The sequence below is a fragment of the Prosopis cineraria genome, unplaced genomic scaffold (genome assembly GCF_029017545.1).
Source record: "Prosopis cineraria cultivar Desert tree isolate PC_DT_omini unplaced genomic scaffold, ASM2901754v1 PC1850, whole genome shotgun sequence".
In the NCBI taxonomy this organism is placed as follows: domain Eukaryota; kingdom Viridiplantae; phylum Streptophyta; class Magnoliopsida; order Fabales; family Fabaceae; genus Prosopis; species Prosopis cineraria.
Genome location: NW_026557175.1, coordinates 1 through 8,471, shown reverse-complemented (window position 1 = coordinate 8,471; position 8,471 = coordinate 1). Strand labels below are relative to the sequence as shown.

Here is an 8,471-nt window from a genome sequence, read left to right as displayed (position 1 = left end):
TTATTTCTGCAGAGCACAGGGAAGAAGACGAGGTCAAATCAGATCTCTCTTTTGCCAGAAAGATTTATAAGAAACGCACAACAGTGAAGTAATTAAGACGAGCAATCGTAAGAAAAGTCAAGCAAGGAGAAGAAAGATCGGACTAGTCTATCAGATACACCATCCCACAATGTATATACACAAACAACTATTGAAATCCGTAAGAAGATATTTTCCAAATTAACCTTACCATAATTTTTTTATAACAAAAAAGAAAAAAATCAGGTGAGTTTGGTCTCTAAACTTGAAGAATATTTGTAAAAATACGTATAGATTACCCATCAATAAGGTCTCCATATTAATAATGAGATTTGATATTATGACCTTATAAGTAGTATGAGTTAAATTTTTATCAACTAAACTAATCTTACTGTAAGCTTTGTTACATCAAAAGATAGGAAAAAAAATTTACAAGTTCTTATAATTTTTATCAATTTTGAATTAGATCTTGTAATTTATTTAGTTTGATCAAACCCTTCATTAAAAAAAAATTATATACCTAAGGTGTTTATTTTCATTTAAATCAAGACATGTATCTTTTATAGATTACTTATTCTGTAACAAATTATTGTTATTAATATTATCAACACATCAAAGTCAACATGTCTTTATTTAATTAGACAAGAGTATATTAAATATATAAGTTTTTCCGTTTGTTAATTCGTAAAGGTTAAAAATCTTTCATTTTTTTTTATGAAATTAAGAACTTTTATATTTTTGTTAAAAAATATATAACTTTATAATTAATTATAAAATTTTCATAATTTAAAATACATATAATCTAGACACAACCATGATGAACAACTATTGTGCTTAAAACACAAAAAGAGCAGTGTCAATTTCTGCAATTGAAATCAATTAAGAGTAAAATGAAGAAATAATTAAGGATTTTACCTATTCCTGCAGAAGTAACCTGGTAAGCAATAACCTCGTACAAAATCTAGATTGTCAAGTATGATTATGAAACTGTAAGCAAGAATTACCTTGAGCAGTGAGAGGGAGAAGACATCTTAACTGGTCAGTATCGAATCTGGTGGCATCGTCGTTTCCTTAGCATGTGCTTCCTTCTACCTACCAACTGCATTGATTTATTCCCGCATGTAAGTCCACTCGATCTGTTTGATCGCTGTCAAATCAAATTACATAATTAATTATATTTTGAATAATTAATTCAATATCGACAAAAAGAATGTTAAACATTAAACAAATTACTTTGTATGAAAACATTAACTGAAAAATTAAAAAGGCATCAATATAGCCCAGGTTGCATATTTATTTGCTCTTTCTTTTACTGTTCTGTCGTTTGCGCCCTCTTATGCTTGGAAAAATTAAGACAATGATCGTTGACATAAATGTGAGAAACAGTAGGACAAAGGTCTAGAAAATGATCGTTGACATAAATGTGAGAAACAATAGGACCAAGGTCTAGAAATTACACTTCAGCTACTGCCTTTTGCACTTAATATGAGCAATTCAACTATTTCATATGAATTAAAAAATAGTTAAAATTAATTAATTCAGATCCTTAAAATTGTCAAGTCAAAAATAATCATTACTTTTTTAAGATTATCATCTAATTAAAATAACCTATATTAATTGCATTTAATTTCTTTCTTGTATCATTTTTGGAAAAACACAATTAAAAAATATTTGTGAAAAAAAATTAATAATAATGACTTTTTGCACGATGACTTGCATTTAGAATTAAAAAAAAAATTGTGACTTGTATTAAATACGAGGAGTAACTCTTATTCATAAAATAAGAAAAAAAAAAAGAAAAAATTTTATTAAAGATCTTTTGACTGAACTTAATTTTAATTAAAATTTCTAAAATTTTAAAATTTCACTGCAAATATAGGGGAATAAAATAAAATTGAAGAGATGATTAAAATGACTTTATTATCCTGATAAAACTAGGCGCATAAACAACTTATATAGAAAAAATGAAAATAAACAATTAAATATGCAGAATTTACAACTTTTATTAATAGTATAACATCACCATGAATTTGTAACTCTCATTCACCAACATTAATTGTTTATTTCCATACATCAATTGTTCATTTTCCTTATATGTTATTTATATGTTTAACATCACTTATTTATTATTTATATGTTTAACATCACTTATTTATATTCATAAATATTGTGCTGTTTTAAATTTTACCTACAACACTTGTTTAATTTTCCACATGTAGCCTATTGATTTCTAAAGTCATCTCAGTTAACTTTTTAACTTTACTTTCATCCCCCACATACAATGAAAATTTAGAATTTTAGGAACTTTCACTGAAATTAAATTGGACCAAGACATTCTCCCTGAAATTTTCCCACACAAAAAAAAGAGAAAAAAAAAAAAAGCATTCACACAAACTCGATTCAAACCAAACACAACCAAAAAGCATCCAGACTAAGGCAAACCCTACTAGATGGCATGACTTTGCACGAATAATTAGGAAGGATTTTTTTTTTTTTTGGTTTTTTTATGAGCAAAGGATTTTTTTTTTTGGGGTCACAGATGCCAACAAATCAGAAAATAAATGGCCTTGATCAAACATGCATCTATTAGCAATAATTACAAATCTCAGGTCATGACATATGATCTCAAAAAACCATCACATCCATTTTATGAACCCAAGAGGATATGTCCCTCCCTCCTTATAACATAACCCACCAAGACTAAATCAGAAATCAGCATCCTCAAATCTCACAGCATAAAACTGAAACTCGACACTGAAAAGATAAATTAAAAGATAAAGTAGGGATGTATAAAATTCAAAAGAAGCCCTTCCAGAAGTCTAGTCACTGGAATCAAAGCTTCCACTGTGAGAGCTGCTTCCATTTAAACTATGTAAAGAGAGGCCCCTCATGTGCCCAGCCAGAGGAGAACCATCCGTTTTCTTTTCCTGAAAAAATCTCTCACGCTCAACATGCTTTGCAGGTGGTGGTGGAATGGCAACAAGAGGCGGCTCTCTGTCAACGCCCTTTCCATGAGGAGGCGGAATTGTAGCAGCAAGAGAACGAGGACTAACTTCTCGTGAAGGCTCCAGAGAGAGTGGTCTTATTAGTGGACGATTCAGTCTTTCTCCAAGCAAACCCAAGTGCGGAAAATGGGGTGCAGTCTCTTCATCTTCAGCCCTTACACAAGCCTTCCCTTTCCGTAATCTGCCAGACATAATCAGAGATAAAGGGACATTCGAAATCAAATAATGCCAGGGGAATTGAACAAGCAAGGCACCTAAGAAACAGTTGTTCAGCCTCCTCTTCCTCTGGTTCTTCATGGCCCAAACAATTAGCAGTTGCTGTAGCCCCACCAGAAAGAAGGTCATCATGTCTTGCAAGAACTTTATGAAGCTTCTCATTTAATTCAATCGCTTGAGAAATTATCTTCTCATCTCTACCAAAGAAACAAGGGACAAAAGCAGTTCAAGTTATAAATAACTATAATTCAATGAAACGGGCAAATAGCAATGTTTTCTTCCTCAGAATTAATACCAATGATCCGTGGCATACAGGTCATAAACCTAAGCCTCTCTCTATATAGGCCAAAAGCAGAAATGAGAAATTTAAGGCAGCCTTGTGTCCTCACCGAGAAGTCATCACAAGATGCATTAACCTTTGCTTCTGAAATGAACATTGTTCTACAAGGTCAAGGGTGAACTCATCCCTTGCTCCCTAAAAGAAATTAAAAAGAAAGAAAGAAAGAAAAAGAAAATAGTTTTAGCATCATTGCTACACGAGAAGATGTTAAAAATAAAACAGCTACACTTTGAGACACTTCTGGACAAGGCAGCTATCTCAGTATCTTAGACGGCCTGTAATCATGTTTTCTGCCTTGTGCCTACAAATTTTGGCACAAGCTAAGTATTTCATTGCATTCCCATGGAGAAACTGCTGGATATAATAGCATCAGCATCAAGAAGGAAAAAGAAAGAAGATGACAAAGGCATGGCTGAAGTCATTATAATAAACTTACAGAACAAGTGCACATGTCTGACAAATTCTCGGGAGTGACAGATCATTGGCATACCTCAGGATGCTGAGCATCAACAGCATCAAGGACTTCTTTCAGAACCTCTAATGCATTACTCGCCTTTTGAATAATACTGCAAGACGTGCGTTGAATTAAGTCATGTACTTTGCCAGAAGAAAATGGCAATAAGAACAAACTTTCTAGAAGGGTATTTCTCCAACAGTTCCCAGTTCCCTATAGAGGTCCCCAGATCACAATTCAATTCCTCCTAGATTTCACCAAAATCCACAAGAAAGAGAAAAGGAATCCACCCAAAATTAAATTTTGGCATTTTTCAATCTTTATCAAATTCGAAACATAACATGTCCACCTTTGCTCCCCACATATGTTGTTCTCTTTTCAATCTTTTCACTTGGCCTCAAAGTAGGAAGCTTTCCTGATTCTTACCATCATAATTTCTACAGCAATAAAAATTTCTTTCATAATTATCCAATTCAAAACAATGGGTCAGGAACGTTGAGGGCTCTATTATTGACCAAATGCAAGTTCGCTATATAGTGTATGGAAAATGAGATTGCTATAAAACGGTTACTGAATATGTTGTCATATTATACTAGAACTAGATAGCAAAAATCACCTAGATTCAGGAACCGCTTGTGACTCTACTTGCTGAGCAACTCCCTCTTCCCTAGGTGAGCCCCACTCCCTGTTCAGTACGTTACTAATCTTAGTCGGTTGTGAGCTAGGATGATTTGATTTCACCACACGATCCCTTTGAGGAAATTGCACACCAGCACTCTATACAAAATATAAATATATTGCAGTTAAAACACTTCAGAGAACCAGCAATGATTTTGCATGAACAAAAAGCCCAAAACAAGTTAATACAATCAGTTGTATCACAAAGAAGGGATATATGAAGGTGAAAGCCATCTTTCATGTGGGTGGCAAATATCTGTTAGAAAGTAAGAAGCAAAAAATAAAAAAATAAAAAGGGGCCTCTAAGAATTACAACAAAAATACAAAAATCAAGATCAAAATATCTTGTGCGGCAATAATCAATTCTGTTCAAATACAAAATTAAAAATACTTCTCCATGAGATAGCAGTTTTGGACTTTGTGATTAAGGCATGCTAAACAAGCTTTAACAACCTATGCAGTCGTCCAGTAAAAACCAAAAGCCATATCAAGTCACTAAGATTTTCAACATCATGGCGCTTAAAGAATTCTCTCCTTTCTTACTAAACCAAGACACTAGCCCAGCCACCAAAAATAAATCAAATAATTCTAGATTAATCAATTCATACGAATAAGTTAACCTGGCAACTTCACATATTTGCACCTACCACTAATTCATAATAGGCATTATAATACTGGGGAAACTTTCCAGAAGCGCCACCAAGGGATGTTTGTGTAGCATCTAGAAGGAGAAAGATCCTCTCTCTAGCAGGCAAATCTGACTGCAAGCAAAGAAAATGCCAAAAATATTGAGGTCAGCCAAAACAAAACACTCCTCAGAGCCGAATCTATGTTAAAGGGAAAAAAAAAAAAATCACCTTTTTCTTCACAATATTCACTAGAATAGGAATAATTCCCGTATCAACCACAAGCTTATGAATAGGATCCCCAATATTGTTCATCAACATTTCCAACAACTAAAAAATCAACATATGAACAGATGATTTAGTAGGATATCATAGAACAGGAAAGCAATTTGGCTAAATAAAATTACATGATGCTTATTGTTTGAGGTATAGGTAGTATCAGGTTCGTCATCAAAATTTACATTATGCCAATGTCTAACAAAGTCATTATGCTCACCATGACTGAATAAAGTTGACTATTGGGATTTTTGCTTGAAAGTCTTTTTTTAATAGCTTTAACAACATCTTTAGCTTGCCTGCAAAAATATACAATGGTTGAAACATTGTTACAAAAATTATTCCGGCAAATCAACATGCTCATTGATGTTCTGAATTTCAAAATCCAGACAAAAGTCGTCCAGTATCAAGAATCAATCCAGGGATGACCACAGTGGTGGACATTATTAGAATTGAAAATAAGGTATGTTAGGCATCAATATACCATATTTTCACCACTTAACCAAGACTTTGACAACCAATGCAGTCAAGATGAAACTGAATGAATCCCAAAAGACCAGCAATCAATTTTAGCATGAATACATTTCATGGGAAATTATTAAGTAGAAAAAGCCAAACAGTAAAGAGTCGTATTGAACAATGTAATGATCCAGGTTTATACTTTCATACAATACTATTGAGAATAACTTCATGGGCATATATCGACTGATGTTTTCTCTTAGAAATGTTCTAGGACGGTTATCAATCATAAGGAAACAATGACATAAAAAGAGTTAGAAGCAAGAGGGGTACCTTTGATCGTGAGCAACTATTTCACATATTTCAATATTTTCATCCAATCAGTTTCAACCAGTTTTTCACTTGTAGCAGCTTTCACAAGCTTGGCTGCCATCTTGTTTCAGATTCAAATTCAACTACAAATGGAACATTGAAAGTGAACAGGTGATACGGAAGGGGATGCAGATGAGAAGCAAAGCAAGGTTTGAGGCCTTTTCAGTCTCAGCTGAAGAAACAAACATAGCCTACAGAAGTTGACCATAAAAGGCTAAAAGAAGAAAAACTTTTGGAATATCTTCTATATATAATAAAGAAATCGAAAAGTGAAATAATGAATGATACAAATCTTAGGAAACCTAACAACAGACATTTTTTCATTGTTATTGATGCAGCTAGCGTCTGCTGCGTGCTAATAAAAGAACAGTATGATATGCAGTTCGAGTTAACTTTTTATCTTTCTGTAAAGTACAGATCAAAACTCCATTTCCATGTCAAAAAAGATTGTAGATGGTCCTATATAACTCTCTAGGAGACTTCATTTTTGAGGGCAATTGATCATTCACTTGATTGATATCAGAACATTCTTAACTTGTACCATAAAACATCAACCCCGTCAATGGATAATAAACAGACCAGGGATGGCAGTGAAACTTACGATGCAAATTAAATATGAGAGTGGAATACGACCAGCCGTAGATAGAACTATTAGTGGATCATAAACTATCCTGCAACCAGCAAAACTTAAAAGGCCAATTAACTCAGCACTTCACTAGATTTCAAAAGCCAAAACAAATAAATGGCATCGAAGAAAATAAGCAAAAATTAATATTGGCATGTTCAGAACCATACCACCACCCTCTTCAACAAAAAAAAAAAAACAAAAACACAGAAAAAGACCCAAAAAAAAAAAACGTCAAGAAACCCTGCTCTCAGATCAATTAATTTCACGTTATTCCTAGTCTGCAACTATTTTGGGCGTCATAATTAAGCTCGCAAACAACGAAACTTAACCACGCTCTCAGATCTTACGACTAGAAACTCTTCTACCGCACTTAGGCAGTTTTAAACATGGTTAAAATAAATGAAACCCAAAAGAATCTATGTACCAGCAAGATTTCATAATTGAAGAAAATTTACTTTAGACCAACACTAGTGAATTTGATAAACGGCAAAGAAAAGATTACGAGGTTCAATAGAATGAAAATTACAGCTAAAGAAAAAAGAAAAAACGTACTTCTGAAGATGGAAGCAACGACAGAGAAGACGAGGAAGAAGCCGAAGATGCACTGGTAAGCCCTGAAGAGCTTCAGCATTTCAATGGAGAAACGAAATCCCTGGAAGATCAAATACTACCCAACGTATTTTACTGCCGTCATCTTTTTCATGGACTGCTTTATATCTTTTTTTGGGTTAGCTTTAAGCCTTTTGAACGATCACTCCATACCAATTCCCTAATTGCAAGGTTGAGGAATTTCAAGCTTCAGAAACGAGAAATTGGTTGAAAGCTGGAATAAAAAATGAATAAAATATTATATAACTGAAAGGGAAAAATGGTTAGAAAAAAGAAACGCCAGGGGGGGGGGGTTGAAGCAGAGCAGTGAAGGAGTGAAGAAGCTCGAAAGCCAATAGACGAAAGAAAGCAGCACCGCCCACTGTGGATGCTCTAAACTCTCTTCCTAAAGCGAAAACTTCTTTTCCAAGGACGACATGCTGGCACCGCCCTTTGTTAACATCACCCAGCACTTTGATTTCTTCATCCTGCTACAACCTTCCATTCTTGACACGGTTAATAATCTTTCATTATATAATAATAATAATAATAATAATAATAAACCCTATTTTCGGCTCAAAAGAATTACGCTTGTCAATTTTTTTACCAAGATTTGAGGGAGTCTCAACTTCAAGGGATATAGGCATTTTTCATAAGTTACAGAACACAAGTTATTATGCGAAGATGACCAATTACTTGAAAAAAATAGGGGTTCTATGGTCCGCGCGACCGTCAACGCACAAGTTTGAGAATCAACATAAACCTTAAAAATGATGGAAAATTTATAATTTTTATTATATTTATTAACTAT

General features: G+C 33.6%; 1 pseudogene; it reads right to left on the bottom strand.

Moving 5' to 3' along the window:
- Positions 1–2,585: 2,585 nt before the first annotated feature.
- Positions 2,586–7,982, bottom strand: LOC129301018 (TOM1-like protein 5; annotated as a pseudogene).
- Positions 7,983–8,471: the final 489 nt, after the last annotated feature.